The sequence below is a fragment of the Protopterus annectens genome, chromosome 2.part0 (assembly GCF_019279795.1).
Source record: "Protopterus annectens isolate FY-2018-M chromosome 2.part0, PAN1.0, whole genome shotgun sequence".
NCBI lineage: Eukaryota > Metazoa > Chordata > Ceratodontiformes > Protopteridae > Protopterus > Protopterus annectens.
The window spans coordinates 781,810,470-781,830,791 of NC_056728.1; the positions used below are offsets into that span (position 1 = coordinate 781,810,470).

At 42.9% G+C, this 20,322-nt stretch overlaps 1 protein-coding gene across 1 annotated transcript in view; it reads right to left on the reverse strand.

Moving 5' to 3' along the window:
• The window catches only part of DENND4C (DENN domain containing 4C), a 2,492,302-nt gene extending 2,473,407 nt beyond the window's left edge, over positions 1-18,895 (reverse strand). The window contains exon 1 of the mRNA XM_044061083.1: positions 18,830-18,895. The gene's annotated coding sequence lies outside the window, so the exon portion shown is untranslated. The remainder of the gene's footprint in view (positions 1-18,829) is intronic.
• Positions 18,896-20,322: the final 1,427 nt, after the last annotated feature.

Below are 20,322 nucleotides of genomic sequence, written 5' to 3' on the forward strand. Positions count from 1 at the left end.
GTAAATATATATAAATGCACTTTTAGAAACAAACTTTACCTTCATCTAAAAACAAATACGCCACAAAGGCATTTGTGTATAGTGAAGGAAAGGAAAGGTACAGAAAAGGGGGATGGTGGGTGGGTAACCCGGACTGCAGCAGTGAATACACTCAAACATCTACATTTATGGTAAGTGCACACAACTGTACTATGTTCTTTGTGTTTCACTGTTTCAGTCATTACATTTAGGTAGAATCCCAAAGCTATGGATGGAAGGATGGAGCTAAACAGCATTAGGAGCAGCTATAAGGCCCTGCAGAACTGCAGTGGCAATGCCTACCCTGGATTTGGAGAAGAGAGACAAATGATAAAGCTTTGTGAATGTATGAACAGAGGTCCAAGTAGCAGCTTCTAGAATATCTTTGGTTGGAACCCCTCTGAGAAAAACTGCTGAAGTAGAGGCAGTCCTGGTGGAATGTGATCTGATCCCCTTGGGCACAGGTTTATCATGGTGCAAGTAGCAGAAACGAATGCAGTGGCTTATCCACTTAGAAAGTCTGCTTTGATATAGCCTTCCCCTCTGACCCTGCAGCAAATGCTACAAGTAGTTGCTCAGACTTTCTTACAGATTTGGAACCGTTTAAGTAGAATCTTAGTTGTCTGTGTACATCCAATGAATGCAGAATCCACTTCCCCCTTGTTCTGCGGATTTGGGTAAAATGCTGTCAGGTGAATGGTCTGGTGAAGAGCCACACTGGACACCACCTTAGACATGAAAGAAGGATTGGTCCTGAGGGACATCCTGTCCTGGTAAAATATAATAAAAGGCTCCACTGCCATGAGAGCCTGTAGTTCTGAAACCCTTCTTGCTGAAGTGACTGCCAAGAGAAAGGCTATTTTCCAAGAAAGAAATTTTATATCCGTAGTAACTGCTGGTTCAAAAGGAGGCAGGGTGAGTTTTTCCAGCACAAAATTGAGGTCCCATGCAGGAGTTGGTGACCTTCTGGGAGGCCTTAAATTTTTGGCCCCTCTAAGATACTGTTTAAGCATAGGATGAGAAAAGAGGGGAGGCTCTGTGTTGTAAGGAGCCGAGATGGCACAGGCATGGATTTTTATTGAAGAAAAAGATACGCCCTTGTCAAGCATCTCAGTCAAATATTGTCAAATCTGAGGAATATTGGGCTTTGCTGTGCCTGTTCCTTGTGCTTTGTTCCAAGCACAGAATCTCTTCCATTTATCGGCATAAGATTTTCTAGTACTAGGCCTTCTGGCTTCCAAAATGACATCCATCACAAATTTACTGAGAGGTGTTGTTTGAATAATTAGTTGATCAGCCATGCTGCAAGATTCAGAGTTTGGAGCAGAGTGTGCAGAATTTGTCAGTTCTGCTGAGACAGTAGATGAGGTATTTGAGGCAAGTACCATGGAGGAAGCGGAGACTTATTCCTTAGTAGTGGGTACCAGTGCTGGCGAGGCCAGTCCGGAGCAGATAAGATAATTTTTTTTTTTTCCTGTCTGACTTTTACTAAGACCTTGGAGAGTAGAGGCAGAGGGGGAAAGGCATAGACTGATAGATTTTTCCAGCTGAAGGATAGGGCATCCACTTTCCATGCTTTTTCATGATGAGTTCTTGTGCAGAATTTGTCCAAATGATAATTTTGGGGAGAGAAAAATAGATCTATGTCTGGGCTCCCCCATTTCTGTGTTAACATGCTGAAGATTTGTTGATCCAGTTTCCATTTGTGCGGGTGCATATGATTTCTGCTTAGGTCGTCTGCCAGAGTATTTTGCTTTCCTGGCAGGATTTGAGCTTGAAGATGTATTTTGTAAGTCAAGGCTGTGTTCCACAAGGCCATGGCTAGTCTACAAAGGGGGTAGGAATGTGTACCCCCCTGCTTGTTTATGTACCACATAACTGTGGTGTTGTCAGACTATCAGTAGTTGTCCTGGATGAAGTAAGTCCTTGAAGGCTGTCAGCACATTCTGAACAGCTAGCATCTTTCTGGTTGATATGCAGATGCATTTGGTTTGGGCTCCATTTGCCCTGAATGCATCTCCCTGTCAGGTGGGCCCCCCAAGTATAGTCTGATGCATCTGTTGTTAGTGTTTGGGTGGCAGGGGGTAGAGTGAATGACAGTCCCTTGTTTTGGTGACATGTCTCTGCCCACCAAAGAAACTCCTGTTGTAGGCAGGGAATGAGAGGAATCATGGTTTCCAGACTGTGACAATGTTGACTCCATAAACTTTTTAGGTACCATTGAAGTTTCCTCATATGCAGTCTCGCATATGGAATTAGTAGAATGCAGGATGCCATGAATCCCAAAGCCTGCAGAATTTGTCTTGCAGATAAAGTACAGTTTTGTACCTACCATAAATGTAGATGTTCGAGTGTTCACACTGCTGCAGTCATCACACTTGGGTTATCTGCCGTCAGGTGGTCCCGCAGTCGGCCTGAGTTCCAAAGTCTTGGTCCAGCGTCGGTTGCGGTCGCTTCTTCCCTGACGTCGGTGCGACAGGGGTATAAAAGAGGCAGCCAACGCCATTTTCTTCAGTTTTTCTTGCCCCAGATGTCAGGTGCCCCCAAATAGGAAGGCAATACATAATCCTAAGTAAATTACATAAGTAGAAAACAATAGCTACAGCTGTAAGCAAATACACCATATAGAAATACATCTTAGAGATTCTATAAACAGGGAGCTATAGATAAAACCCAGGTAAAAAGAGGGGAAGGTGGGAGGGTAACCTGGACTGCAGCAGTGTGAACACTAACATCTACATTTATGGAAGGTACAAAACTGTACTATGTTCATCGTGTTACACTGCTGCAGTCATCACACTTGGGTTGAATCCCAAAGCTAAGGCTGGGCGGTTGGTACTAAACAGGGTTTGGAGAAATTAGTAGGCCCTGCAAAACTGCAGTGGCAAAGCCAGCTCTGGTTTTTGAGTATAGAAGTAAGTGGTAGTGCTTGGTGAAGGTGTGCACTGAACTCCAAGTTGCAGCTTCCAAAATATCCTTGGTTGGTAGCCCTCTGAGGAAGGCTGCTGATGTTGCTGTAGCCCTGGTGGAATGAGGCCCAATGTTACCAGGTACAGGTTTCCCATGGTGTGTGTAGCAGAAACGGATACAATGTCCTATCCATTTTGAAATGGTCTGTTTTGATATAGCCTTTCCTTGAGGATCCTGCAGCATACGATACAAAGAGCTGATCAGATTTTCTGAAAACCTTTGTTTTATCCAAGAAGAAACGTAATTGCCTGTGAATGTCCAGAGAGTGTAGGAGCCTTTCCCCTTTATTCTGGGGGTTTGAATAAAAGGTGGGTAAATGAATGGTTTGGTTTAGAGCCACACTGGATACTACCTTTGGCGTAAAGGACAGGTTAGTTCGTAAAGAGAGACTGTCTTGATGAAAAATGAGGAAAGGCTCCACTGCCATTAGGGCCTGTAGCTCTGAGACTCTTTGTGCTGAAGTTATTGCTAGCAGCAGGGCAGTTTTTCATTATAAAAATTGTAAATCAGCTGAAAAAGCTGGCTCGAAGGGCGGTAGTGCAAGTTTTTCCAAAACAAAATTGAGGTCCCAAGTTGGTGTTGGTGCTCTTCGGGGCGGTCTTATGTTCTTAGCCCCTCTGAGGTACTAATCTTAATAATGGATGTGAAAAAATAGGAGGATCCGTGTTGTAATGAGCTGAAATAGCTGAAGCGTGGATCTTTATAGATGAAAAGGAAAGGCCTTTGTGCAACATCTCAGTTAAATATTGCAGAATCTGAGGAATATTTGGGACAAGAGGATTTTGGCCTTTAGCCTGGTTCCAGGCGCAGAATCTTTTCCATTTGTCTGAGTAGGTTTTCCTGGTGCTGGGTCTCCTGGCCTCCAGAATGACATCCATAACAGCTGTAGAGAGAAGTGTTGACTGGTTGTTTAGATAATCTGCCATGCAGCCAAATTTCAAGTATTGAGCTGGCTGTGTAGAATCTGATTGTTTTGCTGAGTCAGCAGGTGAGGAATCTGAGGTAAAATCCATGGTGGGCCTTGAGCCATGTTCCTTAATATTGGATACCAGTGCTGGCGTGGCCAGTCTGGAGCAATGAGCATCATTTGTGGCCCCTCTAATCTGGCTTTTAGCAGCACCTTTGCCAGACGAGGCAGTGGAGGAAAGGCATACACTTAGCGTTTTCCAACTGAATGAGAGGGTGTCCACTTTCCAAGATAGAGTGTGGTATGTTCTTGTGCAAAACTTTCACAGTTGGTAGTTTTTTTTGGGGGGACGGGGGGGGCAAACAGATATGTCTGGGCTTCCCCATTTTTGAGTCATCATTGTGAATACTTGTGGGTCTACTTTCCACTTGTGAGGATCCATGATATTTCTGCTTAGTTTGCCAATGTATTTTTCTTTCCTGGCAGGAATTGTGCTTGTAGTTGAACTTGGTAGGTCAGTGCTGTGTTCCACAAGGTCACTGCTTGCCTGCATAGGGGGTAGAAATGTGTGCCACCTTGTTTATGTACCACATCACTGTGGTGTTGTCCGTCTTTATTAGAAGTTGTCCTGGATGTAGGAGGTCCTTGAAAGCTGTTAGGGCATTTTGTACAGCTAGCATCTCTTTGATTGATGTGGAGATGCATTTGATCTGCAGACCATTTGCCATGAATACACTTGTCCTGCCGTGTGTGCTCCCCAGGCGTAATCAGATACATCTGTTGTCACTGTTTGCCTGGCTGTGGGCAAAGTGAAAGGCTGACCCTTGTTGAGGTGACATGCCTGAGCCCACCATAGAAACTCCTGTTGAAGGCAGGGAATTAGTATTATTGTTTCCAAGCTGTGGCTGTGTTGAGTCAATACGCTTTTCAGGTACCACTGTAATTTCCTCATATGCAGTTTGGCATATAGTATTAGTAGTATGCAAGATGCCATGAATCCCAAGGCCTGCAGAATTTTTCTTGCAGGGAGTTAGGTCTTTGTTGCCATCATTTTGAAGAATTGAGTCAGTTGTCCTTGCTTGTCTGGCATGAGATAAGCCATCTGGGCCGTTGTATTTAAGTTGGCACCCAGGAATATTATGTCTTGTGAGGGCACTAGTTTTGACTTCTTTTCGTTTACTGTGTACCCTAGGCAACTTAGTAGGTTTTTTACAAATGCCGGATGTTTTAAAATAATGTCCTTGCTGTCTGCCTGAATAAGGCAGTCGTCCAGGTATGGATATATTTGGATTCCTCTTTGTCTGCAGTATGCAATTACTGGTGCCAGGCATTTTGTGAAGACCCTGGGCGCAGCAGATAAGCCAAAGGGCAGTGCAGAGAATTGGTAATGAGTTGTACCTGATATAAATCGGAGGTATCTTCTGCAATTTTGTCTGATAGGGACATGCAGGTATGTCTCCTTGAGGTCCAACGTTACTAGCCAAGCCTTCTGGCCCAGCATGGGAAGAAGTTGTTGTAGTGTGAGCATCTTGAATTTGGGTACTTCCAGGTATGTGTTAGAATTGAAAGGTCCAGAATGGGTCTCCAGGCTTTGTCCTTTCGGGGAACCAGAAAGAGTCTTGAGTAAAATCCTTGTCCTTGCTCCTGTGTAGGAACCTGTTGAATGGCTCATGTCCATGAGTGCTGTAATTTGTCTTTGAGCCTCTGCATTTAATGGCAGGTTTGGCATTCCTTTTATCCTTGGTAAAGTGTGAAAGTGGAACCTGTATCCTTGAGTTACAATATTTAGGACCCATTTGTCTTTTGTAATGATGTGCCAACTGTCTGCAAAAAGTGCAAGTTTTCCTCCCAAGGGAGCTGCCAAGAGTGATTTGCTTGGCAGTCTGAGGGGTAAGTCATTGTGATTATCTTCTGATAGTTTGAGACCTGTCTTCTCCTCCTTTCTGGGTTGTGGCACCCCATTGTCGTGGCTTGTAAGAGCTTTGTGGCTGACCTCTGCCCCTTGGGCGTCTGTATTTGCCCCTCTGAGGTCTGCCAGAAGTTGGAAAGGACCAGTTTTTGGTTGGCCAATTTCTGCCGAAACAAGGGGGTTGGACCTGTAAAAAATCCTTGACTGTCTGCATAGATTTTGACTTATCCTCCATTTTCTTTAAAACCTCTTCTACTTTCACACCAAATAAAACATCCTGCTGTAAGGGTGCATCCAATAACTTTGCTTTAACATGATCAGGTAAAGTTTGTTTTTTTAAAACCAAGCATGCCTACGAATGACAGACCCTGTTACAGCTGCTCTGCAAGAAGCTTCCAATGAATCAAATCCACATTGCAAAGTATGTTTTCCCACTTGTTCTGCTGCATGCAACAAATCTTGCATTTCCTTGTAATCAGGCTGCTCTGTATGTGTGATTATTTTTTTTTAATTGAGACATCAAATATTGTTGATATTTCAGCATGTGAAACTGGCAATTTAAGGCCCTCATAGCTAGAGTAGCTGAGGCATATACTTTCTTTCCCCATCTGTCTAGTGCTCTAGAATCCCTTTCAGACGGTACAGGATTTTTAGCAATAGAGGCCTTAACCCCTTTGGGACCCTGGGAAATGGTTTCTGGGTCAGCAACAGGGCTTTTATATAGGAATTTATGTGAGTCAGGGACTCTGTAGTATCTGTCTGGTTTGGCTGGTGCAAGAGGTAATGAATCTGGGTTAAGGCTAGATTCTGAGTAAACATCATCCACAATGTCTAACACAGGTGGAGTAGCAAGGGGTCTGTGCTGGGGTAGTAAGAGGAACTCTCGGAGCCTTTTCTTAGAATCAGAATAATCCTGACCTTCCCAGTGGAAATGTTCCCTCATGGTATGTAAAGTTTCCCCAAAAGAGTAGTCTTCTGGGGGAGATGCTGAAGAAATAGACTCTTCAGCATCAGAGTCTTCGTAAGGGGGAAAAAAAGAGTACTCCTGTTCCTCAGAAGAATCTGAGGTAATGGAAACCTGGTCAGAGGAAGTGTAGTCCTCCTCCTGTCTAGGCCTTTTGTCAGGTGGGGGATGGGAACCCCTGATTAGGGTAATTAAGCCTTCGGCCATCTTAAGCATCTGTTTTCTTAGGCATGGGGCCTTGCACTGGAGACTGCTGTACAGGCTTCCTTACTTTTAATGGAGTTTTCAGTTTTGCAAAGGATTTAATAGTAAGTGTAGTCAGTCTGAAGACACCTTCAGCAACTGACGGCCTTTCAACTGCACCGGAATCCCCATCCGCCATGGAAGCGGAAGGGCCTAAAGATAAAGGCTCTGGAGGCCCTGCAATCTCCGCTTGGGAGTCGGATGTAGGCTGGGGTTCTAAATCAGAGGTAGTCAGGGGCTGCATAGGCGCCTCACTGAAAACCGGAGACTGGCCTAGCAGAGGCCTTGGTGTCTGGTTTGAGTCTCGGCTGCCTGTCCTTATCTTTGCACTTTTTATGCATCCCGGTCGTCGGTTGCTCAGACGGCATGGTATAATTAAATTTTCTACCAAAATAATGTCGGACGAAATCATACAGACATTTAATAGTTCGTTTGTTAAACCTAGCACAAAACCGACAACCTGTGACGTCGTGGTCTGGGCCTAGGCAAGGGATACAACAAGAATGAAAATCCTTATGAGGTATTTGCTTCCCACAAGAAATGCAATTAACAACTTTTTCTGACATCGGACTGAGGCAAGAAAAGGTTCCCCAACGGGGTACTTAGCTTTACTTAAGACTTCGGTCTGAAATTCGATTTGAAAATCTCAGGAGTCGGCCGACCGGCACTTGCGAACTGCTTCTGCTTCAGGCACCGCGCGGCAAGAAAGACTGAAGAAAATGGCGTCGGCTGCCTCTTTTATACCCGTCACACTGACGTCAGTGAAGAAGCGACAGCAACCGACGCCGGACCAAGACTTTGGAACTCGGGCCGACTGACGGCAGATAACCCAAGTGTGATGACAGTGTAACACGATGAACGTCTGGGTCTTTGTTCCATTTGTTTGAAGTATGTTGTCAGTTGCCTTTGTCTGGCGTGAGGTAAGCATCTGGGCAGCTGTATTCAAGCTTGCACCCAAGAATGCAATTATTTGAGAGGACAACAGCTGTGATTTCTTTTCGTTTATGGTGTACCCTAGGCATGCTAGAAGCCTTTTTACAAACGCCAGATGCTGAAGAAGAGTGTCCTTGTCCTCTGCTTGAATGAGACAGTCGTCCAGATAAGGATAAATTTGAAAGCTTCTTTGTCTGCAGAATGCAATTACTGGTGCCAGGCACTTTGTAAAGACCCTGGGTGCAGTAGATAAGCCAAAGGGCAGTGCAGAGAATTGGTAATGCAAAACACCTGCTTTGAAGCGGAGGTATCTTCTGCACGATTCCCTTATTGGGATATGCAGGTATGCCTCTTAAGTCTAGAGTTACTAACCAAGCATTCCTGCCTAGCATAGGCAGTAGCTGTTGTAAAGTCAGCATCTTGAATTTTGGAATGTCAAGGAACGTGTTCAAAATCGATAAGTCCAGTACTGGACGCCATGAATTGTCTTTTCTGGGTACCAGGAAAAGTCTTGAATAAAAAACTTGTCCTTTTTCCTTTTCTGGTACCAGTTGAATAGCCCCCATATCCATGAGGAACATGATTTGTTTCTGGGCCTCTGCCCACTGGTTTTGTGGCAGGTCCAGCCATCCGTTTTGAATTGGCCAAGTATGGAAATGAAATCTGTACCCCTGGGATACTATATTTAATACCCACTTGTCCAGGGTAATTAACTGCCAATTTTGAGCATGAAGTGCTAGTTCCCCCCACCAAGGGGGCTGCCAAATGTTAAGTGCTTGGTGATGGTAGAGGAAAGTCATTGAGACTGCTTACTGTAGGGTTGTGCTTTGTTTCCTCCAGATTTGGAAGTGGAGGAACCCCCATTGCTTTGACCTGTAAGAACCCTGTGATTGGTATCTGGAGCCTTTGGAGCGCCTGGATTTGCCTTGAATGGCTCTGTTAGACAAAGGAAAGGATCAATTTTTAGTAGGCCAGTGTCTACTGAACCTGGGTGGCTGCACCTGCATGAAATCTTTTACAGTTTGCATAGATTTAGCTTTGTCTTCCATTTTCTTTAAAAACTCTTCTGCCTTATTACCAAACAGAGTATCATGTTGCAAAGGGGCATCCAACAATTTAGCTTTAACATGATCAGGCAGATTTTGCTCCTTGAGCCAGGCATGCCTTCTAATCACAAATCCAGTAACGGCGGTCCTACAAGAGGCCTCCAAGGAATGAAAACCACATTGCAAAGTATGCTTTCCAACCTGTTCTGCTGAATACAATAAATCCTGTAACTCTATTTTCCACACAGTCAGAAATCAACATCATTTTCTGTTTCAGTAAGGCCATAACATGCTGTTGATATTTAAGCATATGAAACTGGCAGTTTAAAGCCCTGATTGCCAAGGTTGCAGACGTATAAACCTTCTTTCCCCATCTATCCAGCGCCCTGGAATCTCTATCAGAGGGGATAGGATTTTTGGCTGTAGAGACCTTTACACCCTTGGGACACTGAGAAATAGTATCAGGATCAGCAGCAGGATTTTTAAACCAAAATTTGTGGGAGTCAGGAACCCTGTAATATCTGTCTGGCTTACTAGGAGCCTGAGGCAGAGAATCAGGAGCCATGCTTGATTCCGAAAACACATCAACAATGTCTAATACAGGAGGTATTGCCAAAAGCCTATGCTGAGGAAGAAGGAAATCCCCAAGCCTCATTTTTGATTCAGAGAAGTCCTGACTCTTCCAGTGAAAATGTTTCCTTAAAGTATGCAAAGTCTCTCCAAGAGAGTAATCCTCAGGAGGAGATTCACATGGGATGGATTCCTCTGCATCAGAATCCTCATAGGGTGGAATAGAAAATTCCTGATCAGAAGAGGAGTCAGAAGAAATGGAAACCTGATCTGAAGATTCATAATCAGTGCCTTGCCTAGGCCTCTTAGCAGGGGGGGCGGGTGGGAACCGATGATCAAGGTAATTAAATCCTCAGCCATTTTGATCATCTGTTTTTTAGGCATAGGGGCCTGAGCACGTAGCTCATGCATCAGTTTTTTAGACACAGAAGTAGTTTTTGACCTTGTTTTTGTTGCTGGCGTCGTCGGTTTAATATAAAAATGTTGAGGCCTGAAAACACCCTCAGAAGCTGGTACCTGCTCAGCGGATCTGGACCCATCCAAGGGAGAGACATCCACGGGTACAATACTCTGAGAATCTCGTGGCATACCAGACTCCGAATAGGTCTCAGTAGAGGCCTGCGACTCAAAAGTAGCAGGTATCAGGGGCTGCAAAAGCGCCTCACTGAGTACTGGCGAACCGGCGACTGGCTTACGAGAAGCTTCGTCGTCGGTTTTAGACCTTGACGGTCTGTCTCTATCTTTTTCTTTGCATTTTTTGTGAACTCCGATAGTCTGATTGCTAACAGACATTTCAAGATAATTAAATCTTGTACCAAAATATTTAGAAGCAAAAATATACAGACGTTTAATAGTGCATTGGTTAAACCTAGCACAAAACCGACAGCAAGGCACATTGTGCCTAGGCAAGAAATACAGTACAAATGAAAATCCTTATGTGGTATTTGCTTCCCACAAGTAATGCAATTATTAACTTGTATTGACATCGGTAAGGAGCAGAAAAAAGTTTCCCCAACGGGATACTTAAATTTAGTTTGAAGACTTCAGTTCTGAAACTCTAATACGAAAATTTCAGGAGTCGGCCGACCGGCACTTGCGAACTGCTTCTGCTTCGGGCACCACGCAGCAAGAAAGACTGAATAAAATGGCGTCGGCTGCATGTTTTATACCCCTGATGACCTGACGTCATGGAAGAAGAGACAGCAACCGACGCAGGACCAATGACTTTGTTATTCAGGCCAACTGAGGGCAACCTGCCAGCAGATTACCCAAATGTAATGACTGCAACAGTGAAACACGAACATCCAGATATTTTACTTTACTTTTGTAAATAGTCACTTGAGAGCATTTCTTAAAATTGTGGTATTAATGTTCCAGACAGCGTCTATATTACCTGATCATTTAGGTTATCAAATACCTAAATGTCGAACTGGTAATATCGAAAAATTAAAACAGCAAATGGCCGATATAACGTAGGGAATGAATTCCCATGGCCGAAAAAAAAAAATTTTTAAACCAAAATGAAGTGGGGTGCTGTGTCCCCCACACCCCCCTAACTAAATATACCAACTCCGGGATCGCTCTACAGTGGGGAGAGGGACAAAATCCGCCTAACGGCCAAGGGAATTCTTTCCCTGCATTAAATCGTCCGTTCGCTATTTTTTGCTTTCGCTATTATCAGATCAACGTTTAGGTATTTGCTAACCTAAACGTTCGATCAGGTAATAGGAACCCTCCAGAAAGGCAGACTATAAAAGAAAGGAGTGGACATTGTTGAGAGCACATAAAAGTCACACTTCTGCTTAACCTGTAATGACTTATTTACACAGTGGATTAGGAAGCAGAGATGTGATTAGGTAGCGCTTAGTTTGCGGCGATTAACAGCAGTTGTGGTGGAGAACTTCCAATAGTGAGGACAAGAAGTCAACAGTTCTTAAAGTATATTTTCTACATACGTTCAAAGCAGGCAAAAATACATAAAGTACAGTTGTGTACACTTACCATAAAAGTAGATGTTTGAGTACTCACTGTTGCAGTCATTACATTTGGGTCATCTCCCTACAGTTAGCCCTCAGCCGGCCTGAATACCAGAGTCTTGGATTCCTGCGTCCGATGCTGCCTCCTTCTCAATGACGTCAGGTCATCAGGGGTATAAAACATGCAGCAGATGCCATTACATCAGTTTTTCTTGCCCCAGATGTCAGGTGCCCCCATAACGGGAAGCAATTATATGTTATGTTACACCTCCAACAAAAAGCAAATAAACCAGAAAGCTGAAATACACCAAACAAGAAGGAAAGGTAGAGCGAAGAGAAGTCAGGGGACTGGAGGGAGAGTAACCAGGACTGCAACAGTGAATACACTTAACCATCTGCATTTATGGTAAGTGTACACAACTGTACTATGTTCTTTGTGTTTCACTGTTGCACTCATTACATTTGGGTTAATTCCCAAAGCTAAGGAAGAGAGGAGGAAGTTAGAGAGCATTAGGGCCAGCTATTAAGCCTTGCAAAACTGCAGTGCCAAAACCAGCCCTGGATTTAGAGAAAATCGGCATGTGGTAATGCTTGGTGAAGGTATGAACAGAGCTCCAGGTAGCAGCTTCTAGGATTGTCCTGGGTAGGGACTCCTCTGAGAAAGGCTGTAGAGGTAGACGCAGCCCTGGGTGAATGTGATCTAATCCCCTGTGGGGTAGGTTTTCCATGGTGCTTATAGCAGAAATGAATGCAATATGCTATCCATTTGGAAATGGTTTGCTTTGAAATGGCCTGCCCCTGCAGCAAAGGCAACTAGCAGCTGTTCAAATTTTCTGAGAGGCTTAGTCCTGTCCAAATAAAATCCAAGTTGTCTATGCACGTCCAAAGAGTACAGTATTCTCTCTCCTTTGTTTTGCGGGTTCGGGAAAAAGGTAGGCAAATGAATGGAATGATTTAGAGCCACACTAGACACCACCTTGGGCATAAAGGAAAGATTGGTCCTGAGGGAAACCCTGTCTGCATGGCAGATAATGAAAGCCTCCACTGCCATGAGGGCCTGTAATTCAGACACTCTTCTTGCTGAAGTGATGGCTAGAAGGAAGGCTGTTTTCCAGGAAAGGAATTTCAACTCTGCAGTAGCAGCTGGTTCAAATGGAGGGAGAGTGAGCTTTTCCAATACAATGTTAAGGTCCCAGGGCTGGCGTAGGGGATCGCCTTGGGGGGGGGAGGCTCTTAGATTTTTAGCACCCCTGAGGAATTGCTTTAACAGGGGGTGAGAGAAGAGGGATGGATCAGTATTATGTGCTGAAATGGCAGAGGCATAAATTTTAATTGACAAAGGACAGGCCCCTGTGGAGCATTTCTGTTAATTACTGAAGAATATGAGGTAAGCTGGGCACCATAGTACCCATTCCCCCCCGAATCTGCCTCCAGGAATAGTATCTTTTCCACTTTTCAGCATAGGAGTTTCTAGTACTAGGTCTCCTTGCTTCCAGAATGACATCTAGCACCTGCTTACTGAGAGAGGCTATTGAAGAGCTCAACGAATTAGCCAGGCTGCAAGGTTCAGGGTTTGGAGCTAAGGGTGCAGAATCTGGCCCGCCTGCTGGGACGGCAGAGAATGTGTAAGAGTTAAATGCCATGGATCCAGCAGTATCATACTGTGCAAGAGGGGGTACCAGTGCCGGTGAGGCCAATCTAGCACAATCAGTATTGTCCTTGGTCTGTCCTGTTTGATTTTTAGCAGAACCTTTGAGAGGAAAGGCAGAGTTGGAAAGACAAACTGAGAGGCTTTCCCAAGTAAAGGACAGGGCATCCACTTTCCAAGCTTGACTGTGGGGAGTCCCTGTGCTGAATTTGTCCAACTGGTAGTTCTGAGGGGAGGCAAACAGGTCTATCACTGGAGTCCCCCATTTGTTCCTCAAGAGGTTGAATATTTTTGGTTCCAGTTTCCATTCGTGTGGGTCCATGAGATTTCTGCTTAGGTCGTCTGCCAGTGAATTTAGCTTGCCTGGCAGGAACTGTGCTTGTAGGTGCACTTGGTAGCTCAAGGCTGTGTTCCAGAGTCATGGCTAGTCTGCAAAGAAGGTACGAGTGGGTTCCCCCCTGCTTATGTACCACACAACTGTGGTGTTGTCTGTCTTTACCAGTAATCGTCCTGGAAGGATGTGGTCTTTTAAGGTTGTCAGGGAATTCTGTACAGCTAACATTTCTTTTTGGTTGCTATGCAGGTGCATCTGATTCAGGTTTCATTTGCCCTGAATGCACCACCCTGCCAAGTGAGCCCACCATGCATAGCCTGATGCGTCTGGAGTCAGGGTGTGGGCATCGAGGAGCAGATTGAAAGGGAGCCCCTTGTTGAGGTGGCAGGCCTCTGCCCACCAAAGGAACTCTGTCTTTATACAAGGAACAATAGGGATCATTGATTCCAGGTCCTGAGAATGTTGACACCATAGGCTTTTTAGATACCACTGTAGTTTCTTCATATGCAGTCGTGCATATGGAATTAGTAGAATGCAAGAGGCCATGAACCCCAGTGCTTGCAGGATTTTCCTTGCAAATAGCTGGGTCTTTGTGGCCAGTAGTTTGAAGTAGGCTGTCAAATAAACTTGTTTCTCCAGTGTGAGATGAGCCATCTGGGAAGTTGTGTTCAAGCTTGCTCCCAGGAATACAATTTGTTGGCAGGGTACTAGATGAGATTTCTTTTCATTTATGGTGTACCCCAGCGAGTTTGTTTCTTTACAAATGCCAAATGTTTTAATAGCAAGTCCTGGCTTTCTGCCTGAATCAGACAATAGTCCAGGTATATTTGAATATTTCTCTTCCTGCAAAATGCAATGGCTGGAGCTAGACACTTTGAGAATACCCTGGGCGCAGTAGATAAGCCAAAGGGAAGTGCAGAGAACTGATAGGGCATAGAGCCTAGTCTGAAGCGGAAGTATTTTCAGCAAGAGTCCCTTTTTGGAATGTGCAGTTAAGCTTCCTTTAAGTTCAAGGTTGCCAACCAGGCATCTTTGCCTAGCATAGGAAGCAGCTGTTGAAGTGTTAACATTTTGAATTTTGGGATTACCAAAAAGGTGTTTAGAATAGAGAGGTTCAGGATAGGACGCCAGGAACTGTCTTTTCTGGGTACCAGGAAAAGTCTTGAGTAAAAATCTTGTCCCCTTTCTTCTGCTGGGACAGGATGAATAGCCCCGATACTTAGAAGAGAGAACCTGCTGTTGAGCCTCTGCCCACTGATTTGGGGGTAGGTCTGGCCAACCGTTTCGGGTTAGTAAGGTGTGGAAGTGGAACCTGTATCCTTGGAAAACAACATTTAAAACCCATTTGTCCTGGGTAATGATTTGCCAGTGTTTTGCATGCAGGGTGATCTTTCCACCTAAGGGAGCAGGCAGTTGAGCAGTGCTTGGAAAGGTTAAGGTTAAGTCATTGTGACATTTCTCCATAGGGGGGAGTCTTACTAATTCCAGCTTTGGAAGTTGGAGCCCCCCCACTGCTTAGGCCTGTGTACACCTCGAGACGGTGGCCTAGGTGGTCTGCTGTTCCTGGGTTTGGGCTGAGAAGGCCTGGAAGAGACTGGAAAGGACCAATTCTTAGAAGGCCAATGCCTACTAAATCTGGGAGGCTGTATTTGCAGGAAATCTTTAACAGTTTGCATAGATTTAGCTTCTTCCTCCATCTTTTTAAGGACGACTTCTGCTTTGTTGCCAAACTAGCGGTCTTGATTTAAGGGAGCATCCAGTAATTTAGCTTTAACATGATCTGGCAAGTTTTGCTCCTTAAGCCAAGCATGCCTTCCAAGTACAAACCCAGTGACAGCAGCCTTGCAAGAGGCTTCTAAAGAATCAAAACCACACTGCAAACTAAGTTTACCAACTTGTTCAGCAGAATGCATTTAAGAATCCTGATCAGAAGGATCAGAAGGAAAATCAGTTCTAGGTCTCAGAGGGGGAAGGCGGCCTTCCCCTAATTAAAGTTATGAGGTCTTAAGCCATTATTTGTTTTTTAGGCATATGGCCCTGACCATACGGTTTGGAGGTCTGTTTTCTAGGCGTGGGTCGAGTTTTAGGCCTTGAAGAAGAAGAAGAAGATGGCGTTGGTCTGAAATGCAAGTCTGTAGGCCTGAATACACCCTCAGAAGCCTGTGCCTGCACAGCGGCTCCAGATCCATCCAAGGTATAGATATTGGCAGGTTCCATAGTCGAAGGAGCATCTCGCGGTTTACCGGACTCCGAAAGTCTCAGCAGAGGTCTGCAAATCTGAAGTAGCGGGTATCAGGGGCTGCGAAAGCGCCTCACTGAGTACCGGCGAACTGGCGACTAGCTTAGCAAAAGCATCGTCTGCAGTTCTGGACCTATGCGGTTTGTCTCTATCTTCACGTTTTTATGGAATATTGGTAGTCTGATGGCTTACTGAAGCCATTTCTGGATAGTTAAGAGTACCAAAATAATTTGCTGCAAAAATTACCAGACGATGAATAGTTCGGGGGGTTGAATAAGGCACAAAACCAACAGCGAGGGACGTCCTGGTCTGGGTCTAAGCAAGGAATGCAGTACGAATGAAAATCTTTATGAGGTATTTGCTTTCCACGGGTAATAAAATTAACTTTTACTGACATTGGTTAAAGAGCAAGAAAAAAGGATCCCCAATGGGGTTACTTAGCTTTTTTTTGAAGACTTCGGTTCTGAAACTCGAAAACGAAAATTTCAGGAGTCGGCTGCTAACAGGCACTTGCGAACTGCTTTTCCTTCGGGCACTGCGCGGCAAGAAAGACAGATGTAATGGCATCAGCTGCATGTTTTATACCCCTGACGTCATGGAGGAGGAGACAGCATCCGACGCAGGAATCCAAGACTCTGGTATTCAGGCCGGCTGAGGGCTACCTGCAGGCAGATAACCCAAATGTAATGACTGCAACAGTGAAACACGAAGAACATCATGGCATTGCTTATTAGCAGTTAACAGGCAAGAATGACTTGCTTTTTGGTTTTGTTACCTGTGGAAGGAAGAATCACATGAGCAGCAAAGGTGGATAGCGTTAGTTCAGTGACATTTTTTTTTTTAATTTATTTTCAGTTGACATATTTGTGTGCGTGTGTATAAACATACACACATACATATTTTTATTTTTTTTTTTTTTACAGCTCTTACATGGCACATACATATGCAAAGCTACTTTGCTTAGTCTGCCATCAGTAGCTGCTGTATTTTACAAAATACAATGGTGAAAAGTCGATAAGCATACCTCTCCTGTTCAGACATGATCTTATATATTACAAGTAAATTCTAAAAAATCAATAGAATTATTAAATAAATGCATGAATCCTGACAACTGTTCTTCACTACCACCCCATAGAATAAAAATGTTATCCAGGTACCTTAGGTATGCTTTCCAAAAATGTGAAAAAGATGAACTGAACACAACAGAATGACATTTTTATTCTATGGGGTGGTAATAATGAATAATTGTCAGGATTCATGCATTTTTTTAAATAATTCTACTGATTTTTTTTTTTTTTTAGAATTTGTCATTTTGATTCAAGTAAGATTAGTTTTCTTGATATTATGTTATACAAGGATTTTAAAAAGCAAAAGTATGAATTCAACATTTTCTGGAAGGCTACCTTCCCCAATTCTTACTTGCATTTTGACAGCCAACACCCTGTTTGGCAAAAACAATTTGGTGAAGGGACATCTTATCAAAATGAGTCGACTGGTGTCACATGATGTTCAGTTCCTTAAAGAAATCCAAACATTAATTGGTATGTTAAGGAAGAGGGAATACCCTCAGGATATCCTGGAAGAAATACCTCGATATGTTTGTGATAACAGACATTCTAGGTATCTTAAGATCTATTGAGAAGACCAACAATAATCATGACAGTCAATTTATTATGGCAACAACTAACCCGAATGAATTTTATAAAGCTATGGTTTTACCTTACAGTAGAGATATCTATTCCCTCAAAGCTGTTACTGTAAATCACTGGACCATGGTGTCTGGCAGCCTTGGGTTAAATTGACAAATTAGGTACCATTCCCAGATTGTTTATAAAAATAATTGGAATCTAAATATCATCTTTGAATGGAAGGCTTTGTGATAAGTATATGAAGAAATGGGGAATGAGGAAATATGGTTCCTGTAAGCAACGTAGGTTCATTTTGGAGGGTGCCAGTTTCCAGGTGCCTGGTTTCCCAGGTTTGATTACCATTAAAGGCAGGTATGATTACAACACCAAGGGAGTGTTGTATACTGCATTATGTTCTTCCTTTCCAGCTATTTATGCTGGTAAAACCATCGGTCCTTTGAAGGTTCGTATTTATCAGCATACATATGCAATTAAAAAGTCACATCATTTCAATGCCCTTTTTCGTCACAGTTTGTTATGCAAAGAATTTAAGAAATTTTCCTTTTCAGTTCTTGAAAAAGTTGAACTACCTAGGGGTGGTGACTGGGAGACGTTAGTGGAGAAAAGAGAGGTTTTTTGGCAAATCTTATTGGATGCCATTTGCCCAGCTGGGATTAATGATTTGATTTCAGTAAAACCAATTTTAAAAAATTAGGTCAGCATGGTTATAAGTTTTAATGTTAATTATGTTTATACATACAAAAAAAGTTATTCTAAATGTTTGATATTTTTTTTGTTTTTTTCTGTTTTATTTCTACGGATGTAGAATTCCAGAAGTTAACATTTTAATATTGTTACGGCATTCTTATGGTTTCTTATGGTGTTTAATGTGCATTTTTATGTCCGTATTACTTTAAAAATGTTGGTACCATTTTTGAAAAGTTTTTTAAGGGGGTTTTCAATTGTAAGTCAGTTTCTGATGAAGTTCACTGTTTTATGAATTAAGTGTGGATTCTGGTATTAAAATTGTCAGAGTCTACCTGTGCAGTGATTTTTCTTTATGCTCTAGTAAAGATTAATTTCCCAATACTGACATTACTGGAGCTATTTAATTTGCAAAGATACAGATCATCAAAAAACATGTGGCCTTTAAACTAGTCTGGTGCATATTATGGCAAAAAGTTGTTTCTAAAAATTTTAAATGCGTAAGGCAACATAAATTATAAAAGCCCACCTTCTGTTAACAACCCACACCAGCTAAAAATGTCTGAAAGAGAAAACATGTATCATATCAAAGGATATGAAGCTTGAACTCAAATTCACAATACATTAAAAAAGCAAACAAATGCAAAACCATTTATTTCTTTAACCAAAGACAGTTTGCCCACTTAAAACAATGTGCCCCTTATTAAACAAAAAAAAATGTAGGAATTAAAATACATACCAGCTTTAAATGCAATTGAATTAGATGCAGGAACTGATTTCTTGTAACAAAGGTACACATTGGAACCCCACTATGTAAAAAAAAAAAAAAAAAAAAAAAAAAGTATCAGCTCAAATCTGGTGAACAGAAATAATGCACATCATCTTAGATAGACAAAAATGCAATATTTTCAGTTGTGTTTTTATATGACATTCTTACTATAAAATCATTCCATGGTGGCACCACAGTTCTTAAAATGAGATGCTTTCAACCTGCAATCCTATACAAAGAGCAACTATTCCATCTACACATCAGATGTAAGCTGTTTTACTCCCCAAGTTAACAAATTAAGGCATTTACTACTTGATGCCTCTAAACAGCTGCAGAGGATGGGAATACTATATACTGAGATGAACGTCTCAGTAAAAATCCTCATTACCAATGGAGCAATACAAAATCAGTGCAACTCTCTCAAAACTGTAGAGAGTAACTCAAATGTTGGGGAAGCCTTTCTAAGGTCAAGGAAAAAAAAATTATGTACACCATAACGTTCCATCTGTATTGCCCATTCATTCTTAAACTGATGGGTTCGGATCAGAGACTCTGATCCAACTCAGCCACTTATACCAGATCATCACATCAAAAACTATCCAGCTCCTCCCTTTACCCATAATGCCCCACCAACCTAACATCTCAGATAGAGTCTGCCACCCCTCGATACAATGGAACAAACCTATTACAAAAATTAAAGGCAGAAAGAAGGAAGCTGGAGCTCAAACAAGGAATAGAGGTTCCTGTACAATTCTTAGATCTTTCAAGAAGCAAAGGAAGGGGGCATGAGGACGGGAAGTTGAGGAAGAATGAAAACACAGATGGAACATTATGGTGAGTGCATAACTACTATCTGATGTTGTCCTTTTCATTCATTCTTCAACTGATGAGAGAGTTCCCAGCTACTGGGACCTTGGGAGGCCCTCATGGAATGATCTTCCAGAGTACCGCACAGCCAAAAGATGTGCTGTTCTGAAAATCAAATCTAATTTGTAATGAGTAATAGAAGTGTGAGAATTAGTCCAAGTTACAGCTGCACAAATATCATCGAAGGAAGATCTTGAACAAATGGCTGAAGAGAGTACCATAGACCTCATGGAATGGCCTCTAGGAGGCTTAGACAAGGCAATAAATACAGGAGATAAATTCAGAAACCATTTGGCCAATGTAACTTTAGAGACTGGTTTGCCCAATCGGTTAGGAAAAAAGGAAAAACCACTGGTCGTTTTTTCTCAAGTCTTTGGTTCTACAGAAATAAAAGCAAAGGTGTCTATGCACATCCAAAAGGTAGAGCATATACTCTCCCTTACTTGAAAAGTTTGCAAATAAAACTGGTAGATTAATGACCTGGTTTATGCTGGAGTCAGAAGCTATAGGCAAGACAGCTAAATTTGTTCACAAGGATACCTTGTCTTTGTGGAAAAAAACACAGGTAAGGAGATTTAGAAGGTGAGTATGTAGTT